Source organism: Myotis yumanensis, unplaced genomic scaffold (genome assembly GCF_028538775.1).
Source record: "Myotis yumanensis isolate MYYU_CA2020_CCGP unplaced genomic scaffold, mMyoYum1.0.hap1 SCAF_15, whole genome shotgun sequence".
NCBI classification, from domain to species: domain Eukaryota; kingdom Metazoa; phylum Chordata; class Mammalia; order Chiroptera; family Vespertilionidae; genus Myotis; species Myotis yumanensis.
Window position 1 is genome coordinate 41,945,790 of NW_027223766.1, and position 15,695 is coordinate 41,961,484.

A 15,695-nucleotide genomic window follows, 5' to 3' on the forward strand; every position below is an offset into this window, starting at 1 on the left:
TGTTTATGATGTCACTAGGTGGTAGGAATTTTTCAGCTTCACTATAATCTTATGGGACCACAGTTGTGTATGGGGTCTGTATGCAGCCCATGACAGTAGTCGGTTACAGGTGACATTTTAGAGCAGCAGTCGCCAGCTGGTGGTCCGCGGGCCACTGGTGGTCTGTGAGGTCCGAAAGGTTGGCGACCGCTGTTTTAGAGAATACTTTGAAACTTTTTTGTTCTTTTGTTGTAAAATCATGGCCCCAGATTATGCATTTGCAACGAGTAAATGACTTTGAAGAGGACCTGGATACTTGTGTTTAATGAGTACATTCTATTCATGAGTCCCCTCTTATCCACAGGGGGATATATTACAATACCATCAGTGGATTCCTGAAACCATGGATAACATCGAATTTTCATATTTTCACTTAAAGGAAGCACTTTACAGCTTCCTTTGGGCATATCCTAATTGCCAGCATTACTACTCTTGTGCTTTGGGACCATTATTAAGTAAAATAAGGGTTACTTGACACAGGCACAGTGATACTATGACAGTCAATTTGATAACAGATGGCTATTAACAAGCAAGCGGGAAGACACTAGATAAAGGGTTGACTCCGCCTAAGCAGGACAGCATGAGATTTCATCACACTACTCAGAATGGCACACAATTTTAAAGATGAATTGCTTATTTCTCTTTGGAATTTTTCATTTAATATTTTCAGACTGGTTGACTGCAGGTAACTGAGACCATGGAAAGGGACACTGCAGATAAGGGGGACTACAGTAAAACAGTCCTCATGGAAACAAAGTAAAATCAGAAGTTGGATTCAAGCTGGAAGCAAAATGGGTGGAAGTGGTCAATCCACTAGCCAATACCACAAAGCACGATAGTCTGATGCACTGCTGTGCTAGGAAACCACACCGTCATGAAGACATCCTGGAGTCTTCCAATGAGGACAGGTACTCCTTTGGATAAGGCCAAAGCTACATTAATGAATTCCTATCTCAATCTAGACTTCATACTGACTCACTTTCTTCTATAAAGTTCGACAATCTCATTGGTTAGATTTAACGGTTCTTAGTTACCACTTCGGTACATCTCAGATCTTCTCAATCACCTTGTTTCAAGTGTACACACATACATGGCAAGAATGTAAAGGGTAAGCCAATTTCAAATTTTAGGTGGTGTCTTATTCAGCTTTTTATCTGTCCATCATAATCATGGCAAATTGGGGGTGGGGGGAGGCAGGAAAGATGGTCTTATCTACAAAGGTAGAAAAACATGTAATTTACTTATTGATTTTGTTATAATAATATTCTCAGAAAATTTGAAACATGGGATATTCATTGGCCTAAACATTTTTTTTTTCTGTAAAGGAAAGGCTCTTCACATTAGAAGTAAAATATTTGTATTTTTAAAAGATCCCATTAAGTTATATACTAACCATTGATAAGGTATATATGAGCAGAGGGATTTATGGTTGGTGATGGAGTTTTGTTTTTACTTATCGCCACCTCCCCCCCAAGTGAAAAAGTATGGTGCTTGAAATATTTTATGATTATTTTCAAATTGTCAAGTACATGTGCCAGTCTGACATACAAAGTATTTTATCAGTCCCAAGGAGTTTTTTGCCCCTTTTTATTGAATGCATTGGGGTGATACTGGTTAACAAAATTATACATGTTTCAAGTGCACAATTCCACAACCCATCATCTGTCTCTATGTTGTGTGTTCACCACCCCAAGCCAAATCTCCTTCCATCACCATTTATCTCCCTATGCCTTTCACCTCTCCCCCCAGCTCAGTCCCCAAATGTTAATATTTTGCAAACATTGAAATTAATGTAAGACATTTTGACTAATTTCTAAAGTAACAGCATAGAAAGTTATAATGTAAAATGAGTCAGGTGCTAAACTGTATGGTAGACCTATCTTTTCTACCTTTAAACTTATTTGTTGAATAGATCTAATGTTTAAAGTAATCACAAGTGTTGGTGAGTATTATTTACAATACCAATTATGATGCACTGATAATTTGGTGGCACCTTAACAATGGTCAACAATAGAAATTGTGAAGTAAGCATCTGAGGAACAAAGTTCATGTTTACTAGAAAGAGACACAGTACAGATGCACCTATATAGAGCAGTGATTCTTAAGGTGGGGGCATGTGTTGTTTTAAAAATCACAGAATCTTTTTTTCCCCCCACAATGACAAAAAGCCTGTATTTGAATCAATAGGTGTAAATGCTAATATTGACCATGTACTACATATTTACTTATCATGCACTATATAATCACCCTATGAGATTGGTTCAATGATCTAGTCAACAAGTGTAGTGACTTGCCCCAAATCACATAGTAAGTGGTGGTGAAGATGGTATTTGAATCCAGACCTACAAGCTCTACAAATCAGGCTCTTAGGTTCTATGTAATATACTCTGCCTGTATACTACAAGAAGAAAAAAGTGAAGTCCCATGAAATCTCAGGTACATGGCTACCTCAGTCTGGGGGGTGGGAGGTGGAATGACACAGGTATTTAAAAGCATACAATAGATAAGTCAAAACATAAAAATGCCTTTCTGTTGTAACATTTTATGGCAGTCAAAATCTAAGAGAAAGTCATTCTTTAGAAGAAAAAGGAGGTCTTTAACCAGGCTAAACTTAAAATTCTAAATCAGAATATTTTCTGAGTGACTCCAATCCTATCCTGAGACACCTTTGTTGCAGGGGCAGTGCACCAACAAGGAACGACATTTCACGGACAAGCTATATTGACATTCAAGAGCAAGGCTCCTGGCTCTGAGTTCAAGATGGCAGAGTAGGAAGATCCTCTCATTGACACCAAAACTACAACTATATATAGAACAGCTCTCTGAGAATGACCTGAAGACTAGCAGAGCAGATTTTCTACAGCTATGGATATAAAGGAAAAAGCCACATTGAAACAGGTAGGAGGGGTAGAGACTAAGTCTAGTCAGGACCTAGCCTACCCCCACTCCTCATGGGGTGACTCACAGTGGGAGGGATATCACAAATGTGGAGGTTGTCTCCAAAGAGAGAGGGGTCTGAGCCCTAGCCTGGGGGACCTGAACCAGGAAGAGGGGCCCCCATAACATCTGGCTTTCAAAACCAGCAGGGCTTACATCTGGGAGAGCCAAAGGGCTGTAGGTTACGCTCTTTGAGTCCCAGCACAGAGCAGTTTGAAAAGTACCTAGGTCATATGTGACGTTGACTAATTTTAGAATGTGTACTGAAAGGACAGGGCTCTGTTGGAACTTTCTCCTAAGGCAGAGGTGCTGGCAAGCACCCTTTCTCTAACCTAGCAGGTGCTATTTCTAACACTCTCCATTAACCTTGCTAGCACTGTTCACCCCACCCTGGCATTTCCTTGAGGACCCACCCAAGCTAGCACCCCTCCAAAGCAGCTCCTGCACTGCCACACTAGTGGGCGGCAGCCTCGGTCAGCACCAGCACACAGCACACAGCAGTGTATCTGCAACAACATGGTCGGGCCTCTCAGCCAGCCACACTGAAGGCTTGTCCTGCACACCATTGAGGGGCCAGGCCTTACAGCCAGTGGGCCAGGGATCAGCCTCACCTGTCAGTGTGCGTCCATAGAAGTTGTGGCCCAGCCACAACAGGAGGCCACACTAGTCCACCTGGGAACACCTCTGGAGCACTTGGCTCTGGTGACAAGGGTTATTCCACCACTGGGCCCCACAGGACACCTTCTAAATAAGGCTACTTTTTCAAGACCAGAAGATTTAGCTGACCTACCTAATACATAGAAAACAAACAGGCAAAATGAGGAGAGAAAACAATATGTTTCAAACAAATGAGCAAACAGGATAAAACCCCAGAAAAAGAACTAAATGAAACAGGTAAGCTGTCTACTAGATGAAGAGTTCAAAGTAATAGTCATAAGATGCTCATCAAATTCTGCAGACAAGTGGATAAACTCAGTGTTAACTTCAACAGAGATAAAAATGTTTTTTGTGTATGTGTGTGTGTTTTAAAGGATCTATCAGAAATTAAGAATAAGAATATAACAACTGAAGTGAAAAATACACCAGAGGGAATCAATAGCAGATCAGTGATTTCTACTATCCTGTCTTCCTGATTAATAGCAATCAGGAAGACAGGATAGTGGAAATCACCCAATTGGAAGATCAAAAAGAAAAAGAATGAGGATAGCATAAGGGACCATTGGGACAACATTAAGTGCATTAATATTTGATTCATGGGGGTCCCAGAAGAAGAGAGAGAGAAAGGGACAGAAAACCAATATGAGAAAATAATGGCTGAAAACTTCCCTATCCTGGGGATGGAAATAGACATCCATGTCTAGGAAGCAGAGAGAGTCCCAAACAAGATGAATCCAAAGAGACACACCAAGAAAGATTATAATTAAATTGTTAAAAGTTAAAGAGAGAATCTAACAGTAGCAAGAGAATAACAACTAGTTACATAAAAGGGAATGCCCATAAGACTATCAGCTGACTTTTCAACTGAAACTTTTCAGGCCAGAGGGGAGTTGCATGATATATTCAACATGATCAAAGGGATAAAACCTACAACCAAGAATACCCAGCAAGGTTATCAAAATTAAAGAAGAGATCAAGATTTTCTCAGACAAGCAAAAGGTAAAGGAGTTCATTATCACTAAACTGGCATTACAAGAAATGTTAAAAGGAATTCTTTAAGTGGAAAAGAAAAGGCAAAAACTAGAAATAAATATATAGGGAGCTGTAGCTGATTTGGCTCAGTGTATAGACCATCGGCCTGCGGACTGAAGGGTCCCAGGTTCGATTCCGGTCAAGGACACATGCCAGGGTTGCAGACTCGACCCCCAGTGCAGGAGGCAGCCAATCAATGATTCTCATCATTGATGTTTCTAACTCTCTCCCTCTCCCTTCCACTCTGAAAATCAATAAAGATATATTAAAAATATATATATGGCGGAAAAATGTCACTAGTAAAGGCAAACATATTTAGAGTATCCCCCAAAAAATGTATACACACACTTTGAATAATTATAAAGGCAGCATTTATTAACATACAGTTCATTTTCAAAATTGAGATACCAGCTGTTAAAGTGTGTATACATTTTTTGGGGACACCCTATATTAAAGAAAGTAGACCAACCACTTATAAATCTAGTATGGAAACAATTAAAATGGCAATAAGTGACAGTGGAAGGATGGAAGGAGGGGAGAGAGAAACATCAATGTGAGACACACCGATTGGTTTCCTCTCTCACATGCACCCCGACAGGCCCAGGATTGAGCCTGCAACTGAGGTATGTGCCCTTGACTGGGAATCAAACCCGAAACCTTTCGGTTCATGGGTCGATGCTCTAACCACTGAACCAAATTGGCCAGGGCTCACTAATTACTTTAAATGTTAATTGACTAAGTGCTCCCTTAGAAAACAGGGTAACTGAATGGATAAAAAAACAAGACCCATACATATGTTGCCTACATGAGACTCCAGATTGAAATATACACAGAGACTGAAAATAAGGGATGGAAAAGATATTTCATGAAAATAAAAAAGAAGCTGGAATAGCAATACTTATATCAGACAACATAGACTTTAAAACAAAGGCTATAACAAGAGACAAAGAATGACCCAGTAATTCCACTTGGGGCACTTATCTGAAGAAAATGAAACACTAATTTTAAAAGATATATGCACCCTTATGTTCACTGCAGTATTATTTACAATATCCAAGATATGGAAGCAACCTAGGTGTTCACCAATAAATGAATAGATAAAGATGGACACACACACACGAGTATTACTCAGCCATGAAAAAGAATGAAATCTTGCCATTTATGACAACATGGATAGACCTGAAGGGTATTATGCTAAGTAATATAAATCAGAGAAAAATACTGTATTTCACTTTTTTATGTATGGGATTTTAAAAAACTAAACAAGTGACAAATAAAACAAATAGACTCAGAGATACAGAAAAACTAATAGTTGCCAGAGGGTTGGGCAGTGGGGTTATGGATGACATCCCTTTATGATAAAAATCCTCAGATTGAGTATTGAAGGAACATACCTCAACATAAAGGCCATATATGACAAGGTCACAGCTAACTTCATACTCAATAGTGGGAAATTGAAAACTTTTTCTCTAAGATCAAAAACACTCGAGTTGCAGATACAAAATTAACCTACAGAAATCAGTTGTATTTCTGTATTAATGCAATATCTGAAAAAATAAAACTGTCCCATTCATAATGAAAATAAATACCTAGGACTAAGACTATATAACAAAAACTAAGACTTAAAAAAAAAAAAGAAATTGAAGAAGACACAAAAAGACATTCTGTGTTCATGGATCAGAAGAATTAATATTATTAAAATGTTTTTATTACCCAAAGCTATCTACAGATTCAATCCCTATCAAAATTTCAATGGCATTCTTCACAGAAATAGGAAAAAAAAATCCTAAAATGTCTATGGAACTACAAAAGACAATAGCCAAAGCAATCCTGAGGAAGAACCAATTGGAGGCCTCACACTTGCTGATTTCAAACTGTAGTTGACCCTTAAACACCGCAGGGGTTAGGGACGTGGAGTAAAAACTATATAGCGGCCCTCTGCACTCACTGATTCCCAATTGTGGGTTCAAATACAGCTGATGCTCGGCTGGTGTGGGTCAGTTGGTTGAGTGCCATCCAGTGCACCAGGAGGTTGTCCGTTTGATTCCTGGTCAGGGCACATGCCTGGGTTGGGAGCTTGATCCCCTGTAAGGGTGGGCAGGGGGTGGCTGATGGATGTTTCTCTCTCATCATTTCCTCTCTCTCTCTCTCTCTCTCTCTCTCTCTCTCTCTCTCTCTCTCTGTCTCTGAAATCAATAAAAACATATAACACACAGTTGATTTTTAAAGTCTGTGTATAAGAGGACCCTTGTAGGTCAAGACCACTTTGTTCAAGGGTTAACTGTGTACTACAAAGCTACAGTAATTAAAACAGTGTGGTCTTGCATAAAAATAGACACATAGACCAACAGAATGGAATAGAGAGCCTGCATATACAGTCAACGAATATTTAAAACCAGGGAGCCAAGAACACCTCTTCAACAAGTGGTGTTGGGAAAACTGATAAACACATGCCAAGAAAACAAAATTGGACCCCTATCTTACACCACAAAAAATCAACTCCACATAGATCAGGGACTTAAGATCTGATGCCAGAAAACTCCTAGAAGAAAACATAGAAAAGAGGTCCTTGGCATTGGTCTTGGCAATGCTTTTTATAATAGGACACCAAATGCACAAACAAAAACGTAAAACAATAAATAAAACTACATCAAACTTAAAAGCTTTGGTACAGCAAGAGAAACAACCAGCAAATGAAAAGGTAACCTATAGCTTGGCCAGTGTGGCTCAACGGTTGAACATTGGCCTATGAACCAAGAGGTCATGGTTCAATTCCTAGTCAGGGTACATGACTAGGTTGCAGGTTCGATCCCAGTAGGGGGGCCTGCAGGAGGCAGCTGATCAATGATTATCATCATGGATGTTTCTATTTCTCTCTCGCTCTCCTTTCCTCTCTGAAGTCAATAAAAATATATTTTAAAAAATACTTGTAATAAAGAAAAGGTAAGTTATAGGGTGGGAGAAAAAAATTTTCAGATCATATATTGAATAAGGGATTAATATTCAAAATATATAAGGTACTCAGATAACTCAATAACAACAACAACAACAAAAAACCGATCCAATTTAAAAGTGGGCAGAGAAACAAAAATAGGAAATTTTCCAAAGAAGACATTTATATGGCCAACAGTTATATGAACAGATGCTCAACATCAGTAATCATCAGGAAATACAAATCAAAACCACAATGAGATATCACCTCATTCTGGTTAGAATGGCTATTATAAAATAGAGAAGAGATAAGTGTTGGTGAGGATGTGGAGAAATGGGAACCCTGTACACTGTTGATGGAATTAAAATTGTTTTTAGCCACTGTGGAAAATAATATGGAGGTTTGTAAAAAAAATTAAAAATAGATTTACCATATGATCCAGCAATTTTATGACTGGGCATATACCCAACAGAAATGAAAACAGGATATCTAAAAGATATATGCATTTGCTTGTTAACAGCCATCATATGAAAACAACCTGAATAGCAAAAGAAACAATCAACAAATGACCTCTTTTCTATGTCTTCTTCTAGGAGTGCCTACCAACAGATGAATGAATAAAGAAAATGTGATTATACACACACAATGAAATATTATTTATCTAATACATAGACACAAACATAGTCAAAGAAAATAAAGAAACAAAGGAATATGTTCCAAAAGAAAGAACAAGATAAAACTTAAGGGAACTTCCTTAATGAAATGAGAATACGTGATTTACCTGATAAAGAGTTCAAGATAATGGTCATAAAGTTGCTCACTGAATTCAGAAGAATGGATAAACACAGTGAGAACATCAACAAAGGGATATAAAACATAAAGTACAAAATAGAAGTCACAGGGCTAAAGAATATAGTCACAGGGAAAGCACACTAAAGGGGTTCAAAAATAGACTAGATGAAGCAGAAGAAAGGACCAGTGAGATCAAAGATAAGGCAGTGGAACTTATACAATCAGAGTAGAAAAAAAAAAGAATAAAGAAAGTTAAGATAGCTTAAGGGACTTATGGGATAACATCAAGCCAATAAACATTCCCATTCTAGGGGTATCAAAAGAAGAAGAAGAGAAAGGAGCAGAAAAGTTATTCAATTTCTGGTCAGGGCACATACCTAGGTTGTGGGTTTGATCCCCAGTCGAGGTACATATAGGAGGCAACTGATCGACATTTCTCTCTCACATCAATGTTTCTCACTCTCTCTTAAATCAATAAAAACATATCCTTGGATGAGGATTTTAAAAAATACTCATACAACCCAGAGCAATCTATAGATTCAGTGCAATCCCTACTAAAATTCCAATGACATTTTTTTTTATAGCAATAGAAAAACATTGGTCCCAATATAATTGGACCAGGGCCAGGGATTGAGCCTGCAACTGAGGTATGCGCCCTTGACCAGAATCAAACCCAGGACCCTTCAGTCCGTGGGCAGACGCTCTATCCACTGAACCAAACCGGTGCTGTGGTCGGCAAACTGCGGCTCGCGAGCCACATGCAGCTTTTTGGCCCCTTGAGTGTGGCTCTTCCACAAAATACCACGTGTGGGCACATGTACAATGCGATTGAAACTTCGTGGCCCATGCACAGAAGTCGGTTTTCGGCCTGGGCGAGTCTATTTTAAAGAAGTACTGTTGATATTTGGCTCTGTTGACTAATGAGTTTGCCGACCACTGGGCTAGGGCAATCCTACTTAATTTTAAAATTGAGGTATTTACATACAGTTGGGTACAAAAATCTAAAGAGTACAGTTTTGTGATTTTTAGCCAGTGTTTATAATCGCCATGTAATCACTACCAGATCAAGATACAGACTATCTTCAGCACCCCCGGAGGCTCCCCTGTGCCTGCACTCGGTTAATATTCACCCCTCTCCCAGGGTGAGCACTTTCCCTGCGTCTACCAGCATACATTGTGTTAGCTGGTTCTGAGCTTCATAGAAATGAATTCACTCAACATGAACTCTTGTGCTTGGTGTCTGTCCAACATTAGTCCTTGAGATCTATCCTTGCCGTGCGTAGCAGTAGTTTGCCCTTTTGGTTGCAGTATACTATTCCATTGTACGAATATACCACAGTTTATCCATTCTGTTGTTGATGGAAACTTGGGTTTTCAATCTGACTGTTATGAAAAAACAGGCTTGTGTCTAGGCCCTGCATCGCAGAAAAGGTGGTAAGTGGGGTATCGCATGCCTCGGTGACAATTGCTCTGCTAAGGCCATGAGCAATCTACAACTTGATTTAGTGCTTTGGAACAAGCCAAAACCTCAGATGCAATTTAACATTGATAACTGCAGCACAATAGATGTTTTCATATTGATTCCCAAACCAAGGGAAATGTCTTCAAAAGCTCTGCAAAAGTCGGGAGTCTTAAAATGTGGACTATTCGTGTATTAATACAATGAAATGTCTTGAAGTATATGCTATTACTATTACTTATGACTTTCAACAAACCTACATGTAAGTTTTTTCTCTTTATTTACTTTTTCTCCAGTGTTAGGAAGGATTTTTGCTATTTGAAGGAGTGGATTATGAGGGCAGTGACAACAATGACAGTGATAACAACTCGGGGGGGTTGCATTGGAATCTACCTCAGGATCCTAGAGAGGAGCTGACTCAGCAGAGTGGAAAAAGCAGGTACTAGAATCAGACCTATCTCTCTGCACGGGCATTAAGGGTAGTCTCTCTAGCTTTAATGCTTGGCACATGGTGGGCGTTCAGTAAATGCTTGTTGAATGAGTGGTTCAAACATCAAATACTATTTTTTCTCAGGTTATGAATTTCTAAAATTAGAAACTAATTACTTGAAAGATGGCATAATTTTGTTTTTTTTACTTTTCATTGAAATAATTCTCAACATACAGAAAAGTTGCAAATATTGAGAATTTGGACATATTTATATTCAGCAGGATTTTACATTTTGCTACATTTTCTCTTTTGCAAAAAGACTATTTTAGAGCAGTTTTAGATTTATAAGGAAACTAGAGGCCCGATGCACAACATTCGTGCACTGGGTGGGGTGGGGGGGTGGGGGGTGGCCCTCATCCTGGCCTCCAATATTGGGTTGGCTATTTTGGGTCTTTTGCCTCTCGATATAAACTTTACAATTAGTTTATTGACATCCACAAAATTACTTGCTGGGATTTTAATTGAATTGCATTGAATCTATAGATCAAGTTGAGTAGACTGACATCTTGACAATATTGACCATATCTGCTTGTTAATGAACATGGAATTTACATTTGTTTAGTTCTTCTTTGATCTTATTCATTGAAATTTTGTAGTTTTCCTAAAAAAATCTTTTACATATTTTGTTAGATTTTTATCTAAATGTTTCATTTTTTTGGAAGCCAATGTAAATGGATTGTATTTTAAATTTCAAATATCACTTGTTCATTGTTGGTATATAGGAAAGCAGTTGACTTTTGTATATTAACCTTGTATTCTACAATCTTGCTATAATTGCTTATTAGTGCTAGGCATTTTTGGTTGATTTTTTTTCTCCATAGACAATCACATCATTTGTAACTAAGGATAGTTTTACATCTTCCTTCTTAACCTATAAACCTTTCATTTCCTTTTCTTGACTTATTGCATTAGCAAGGCCTTCCAGTATGGTGCTGAAAAGTAGTGGTGAGAAGGGACATTCTTGCCTTGTACCTGTTCTTAGTGAGAAAGCTTTGAGGTTCTTGCCATTAAATATTATGTTAGCTGTAGGTTTGTTGTAAATAATTTTTAAAAAATATATTTTATTGATTTTTTACAGAGAGGAAAGGAGAGGGATAGAGAGTTAGAAACATCGATCAGCTGCCTCCTGCACACTCCTTACTGGGAATGTGCCTGCAACCAAGGTACATGCCCTTGACCAGAATCAAACCGGGGACCCTTCAGTCCGCAGGCGGACGCTCTATCCACTGACCCAAACCGGTTAGGGCTGTTATAAATAATTTTTATCAAGTTGAGGAAGTTCCCCTTTATTCCTAGTCTGCTAAGTTTTTATCATGAATGGGTGTTGGTTTTTGTCAAATGTTTTTTCTACATCTAGTCATATGATCCTGTGACTTTTCTTCTCTGGCCTTTATTTAAAAAAAATTTGATTTTAGAGAGAGGAAGGTTGCCTCCCACATGCACCCCAACCTGGGGCCGGGGATCAAGCCTGCAACCAAGGTACATGCCCTTGACTGGAATTGAACCTGGGATCCTTCAGTCCATGGGCTGATGCTCTATCCACTGAGCCAAACCGGCTTGGGCCTGAGGCTCATTAATATGTCTTCATATGCCAACGCCCATCATTTAATCAATGGACATCTCTGATGCCAATTCCTTTGTTGACTTTCTCAGTATCTTCTGCAGACATCGCATGGCTCCGACACACAGAGTGTGCTGTCTGCCTCCTGCTGGGATAGCGACAATCGTATCTGCGGCAGCAGCAGGGTCAAGTTTAGCTCTAGGTGAAGTTAAGCTTGGACACATGATATTTGCTCCACCGAGTACAAATTTGATGGCTCCTTTTCAACCTGCTAGTGTGGCACCATAAAGGGATATTTGTAAGCCATCTTAGGGTTGGATAAAAAAGCCCTTTTCTTTGTCTAAAAAACAGTAGCTCTCTATTTACTATAAGGATTTCTATATGTTTATGGCATCGCACTATTTTGACAGGATCTTTCTTAGGCATGATTTGATTAAGCTATGGTTCAGTAACTGGAAATTGCTCTATTAGTTGGTTCTTGATACCTTTTATAACTGATGTTTTCAACTGGTTGCAATTGGACACATAGGCTTTTTCTTCACATTTCTTGACCATGATCCAAGGTGAAGGGGGCAGTGATAGGGAAGGACCGGAATGGGGAAAAAATTGAATTAGCAAGGGTCCAGGAGATCCCCTTACACGAGGAAGGCCGGCACTGACAGTCGGCGCTGTTGTTCTTCTCAAACGGCTTTTAGAAGCCAAGATTTGGGTGTCAGGTGTACTCATATATATTAGGAAGGTTACTGCACCTACGTTCTCTCAGTGAAAAAGTACTAGGGAATATGCCCAAGAACTACTGAATAAGAGTTTGCATTTTTTTAAAAATATATTTTTATTGATTTCAGAGAGGAAGGGAAAGGGGGAGAGAGATAGAAACATCAATGATGAGAGGGAATCACCAATGGGCTGCTTCCTGCATGGGGGGGTCAAGCTCACAACCCCAGCATGTGCCTGTGACCGGAATCGAACCCAGGACCCTTCAGTCCGAAGGCCGATGCTCTATCCACTGAGCCAAACCGAACAGTGCCAGAGTTTACATTTTTAACAAAATTCCCAGGTGATTCATACGCACATTACAGTTGGAGAAGCATTCCCGCCTAAAGTAAATGACTTCAGTGTCCAAGCCAGCTGTTGGAGCACCAGCCATTGCAGCTGCATCTCAGGCATTAGGAAGGAGGAAGGAGACAAAAGGACTCACCTCCCTGTTGAGTCAGCTTCCATTAATCCCAAAAGACTCTAGCAACAATTCTGCAAAATCTCATTGCTTACAATTTAGTCACATGGCTGACGAAGGCTAGGGAAGCAGGGAAATGGAGCCTTTCGGTTGGGCCCATCGCCAGCTGGAATACAATTTGCATTCTGTTTCTAAGCACAGAGGGAACGATAGCTATTGGGTAAGTTACATGAGTCTCTGCTCCTCTGGGTTTCCTTGGTCATTCTGTGTCTACTCTGTATGCCGGGAAGTTGTTGGTAACAGAGCCAGCACTGGGCATAGCTGCCAATCACCCACATGTGGCCAGCAGGAGGGTCTCCGTGGTCAACCGAGAATTGAAGCACAAAGGTAAAATCTGCCTCTTATGTAGCCTCTGTTACCATCATGCCCAGCCACCCCACCTTCTGCCTGGCCCCAGACCGGAGCGAGAGGGCCAGAATTCATGGAGCAACAAGATAGAAGAGAAAGTGTGGAAGGCACAGTTAAAAACAATCGCTCAGCTGGCAGAGACTAGACACAGACTTCCCAGGTTTCAACCCTAGTGCCATCACTTGCTAGCTTTGGATTTTCAGTTAATGATGGTCACTTGAGCTTTCAGTAAGTTAACCTACTGATGAAAGGCCTCACAAGACCTTAATGTCTTCGTGTTAAAGCACAGGGCTACCTCCCAGGCTGCTGTGAAGATGTAATGGGAATAACAGGAGAAGCTCTTGGAGCACTGGCCCGTCCAGAGCTCTCCATACACCGTGGTTCTTATCACTGAGCAGAGCTGCCAAGAGCAAAGGTACAACCTCCCTGGAGATGGCTGCAACCCTGACCGTGGACTCGGGCCCAGAGAAGCACAGAAACTACCAACTTGGAAGCATCATTGATTTACTTAATACTTTCAGCCCAGTATTCCCACCAGTTTAGAGAAGATTGTAACTCGCTTTGTTTACTGTTCAACACCCTTGTGACAAATACCCAGGATTTGTCTTCTGTTGCTTTGTGGCACAGTGTCTTCTCTTTCCCCGAGTTTGGTTTCCCTTCTTGACTACTTGAAAGACTTCCAACACATTTTTAAAAACAATACTTAAAAAAAGAAAAACAAACCAAAAAAGCCAACGTGCTAGTGACAGCATTTGCCCCCTTCCTCTCTACAGTAAAGCCGGCAGCCACCACTGTCCCTGTACAAGGATTGAGCAAACCTTGGCAAGTCCACATCCGTCACTGGATACACTAAAGGCCACACTATCATTTTCTTAGACAAACATCCTGGGCAATTTGGCTTCTTTTACTTTGCCATGAATACAACCGGTTTGCTGAGTACCTTAGGGGACCTTGAAAGACTAGTTCTTGTTATTTTAACCTCCTCACTGGCTTATCATCCTGGTTTATAATTCTAACATATTTGCCAAAGGCTTCCAGGTACCACTGAAAGAAACACCTAGGATAAACAAAGAGCATTTTTTCTTCCTGAGATCCGTATCTCCTTGACACGATGGGAAAGGTTTAAGGAACGCCAAGGAGCACGTGAGCGTGTGTCTTTGTGCCTGTTTATGCGAAACTAGGACTAAATGTTCCGTGCAGCAACACTACCTTAGCTCCTTCTGCCACTTCCCAGTTTGGCTGAGGCTGTTGGAACTAATCCTTCTGCCCTTTAAACCTCTGATTTAAGGTAAAATGACACCTGGTTGGCTACTTCAGGGACCAGGGAAGTGAGTGAGAAGAGTAACAGTGCCCCCTGCAGGTGTGTGCCGATGGCAGTGAATTTGACCATCTCAAGGACCTTCTGAGCAGCAGGATGGTGTCCCCTGGTGTCTGGCCTGATGGTATATGCAAACTGGTGATTAATGGTGAATATAAGCCTGATGCTTATTGCCAGTATCTCACGAAGGTCAGAGACCAGACCCTCCGTGTTATCTCTGCAGTGGCCTGTGGGAGCTACAGCTGGGTTGTTCAGCTGGTTTTCCCATTTCTCTTTTCCTGCTACCGGGACCCCTTTTCCTTCAGGAAATTTCTCCTCCACTCCAGGTGAATCTAGTGGGTTTGACAAGCCACAGTATTTGATCCTGTCTTTAGAGGTGAGATTATGGTCCAACCAGGTCAATCTTAGTGCTGCATCCTTGTTAAGCTAGAAAACCGGAGGTCATCCTGGATACCAACCTCTCCCTTACCTACCATATCCAGGCTGTCAAGGTCTCCCAGTGAGCTCCTATCACCCTCATCCCTGCTGCTATCATCTGTCCCCTGAACAACTGTATACTAGGTGTACCGGTTAATAATGCGGATTTGTTTCAATAGATGGAGATACACATATGTTGATATGTATGCTATTTTGTTGTATTGACAGCAAGCTTCAAAACTTCATATGTCAAATTTTCTGAAGGTGTTAACATCATAAATATTTTTACGCTTAAAAATATCGAATTTTGTGCTAAAAAAAAAAGAGCATTTGTGGGAAGTTTTAATTCATTACTTTATTTTGAAGAAAAGTGCTGCTGAAAGTTATCGTATGCTTCAGGAAGCCTATGGTGAACATGCTCCATCTCAAGATACTTGTGAATGCTGGTTTCAACACTTTAAAAGTAATGAGTTCTATGT

The 15,695-nt window shown here is 40.2% G+C and overlaps 1 long non-coding RNA gene and 1 pseudogene across 2 annotated transcripts; one reads left to right on the forward strand and one right to left on the reverse strand.

The window, feature by feature from the left end:
* Window positions 1–556: 556 nt before the first annotated feature.
* LOC138992954 (uncharacterized) lies at window positions 557–10,255 on the forward strand. Of its 2 annotated transcripts, none has more exons than XR_011468208.1 (4): window positions 557–947; window positions 2,717–2,937; window positions 4,512–4,632; window positions 10,145–10,255. It is a non-coding gene; the product is annotated as an uncharacterized lncRNA (long non-coding RNA). The 2 variants fall into 2 exon arrangements; XR_011468207.1 differs by lacking the exon at window positions 10,145–10,255 and adding an exon at window positions 8,191–8,225.
* A 1,656-nt stretch (window positions 10,256–11,911) lies between these two features.
* On the reverse strand, window positions 11,912–12,454 carry LOC138993136 (malignant T-cell-amplified sequence 1-like; annotated as a pseudogene).
* Window positions 12,455–15,695: the final 3,241 nt, after the last annotated feature.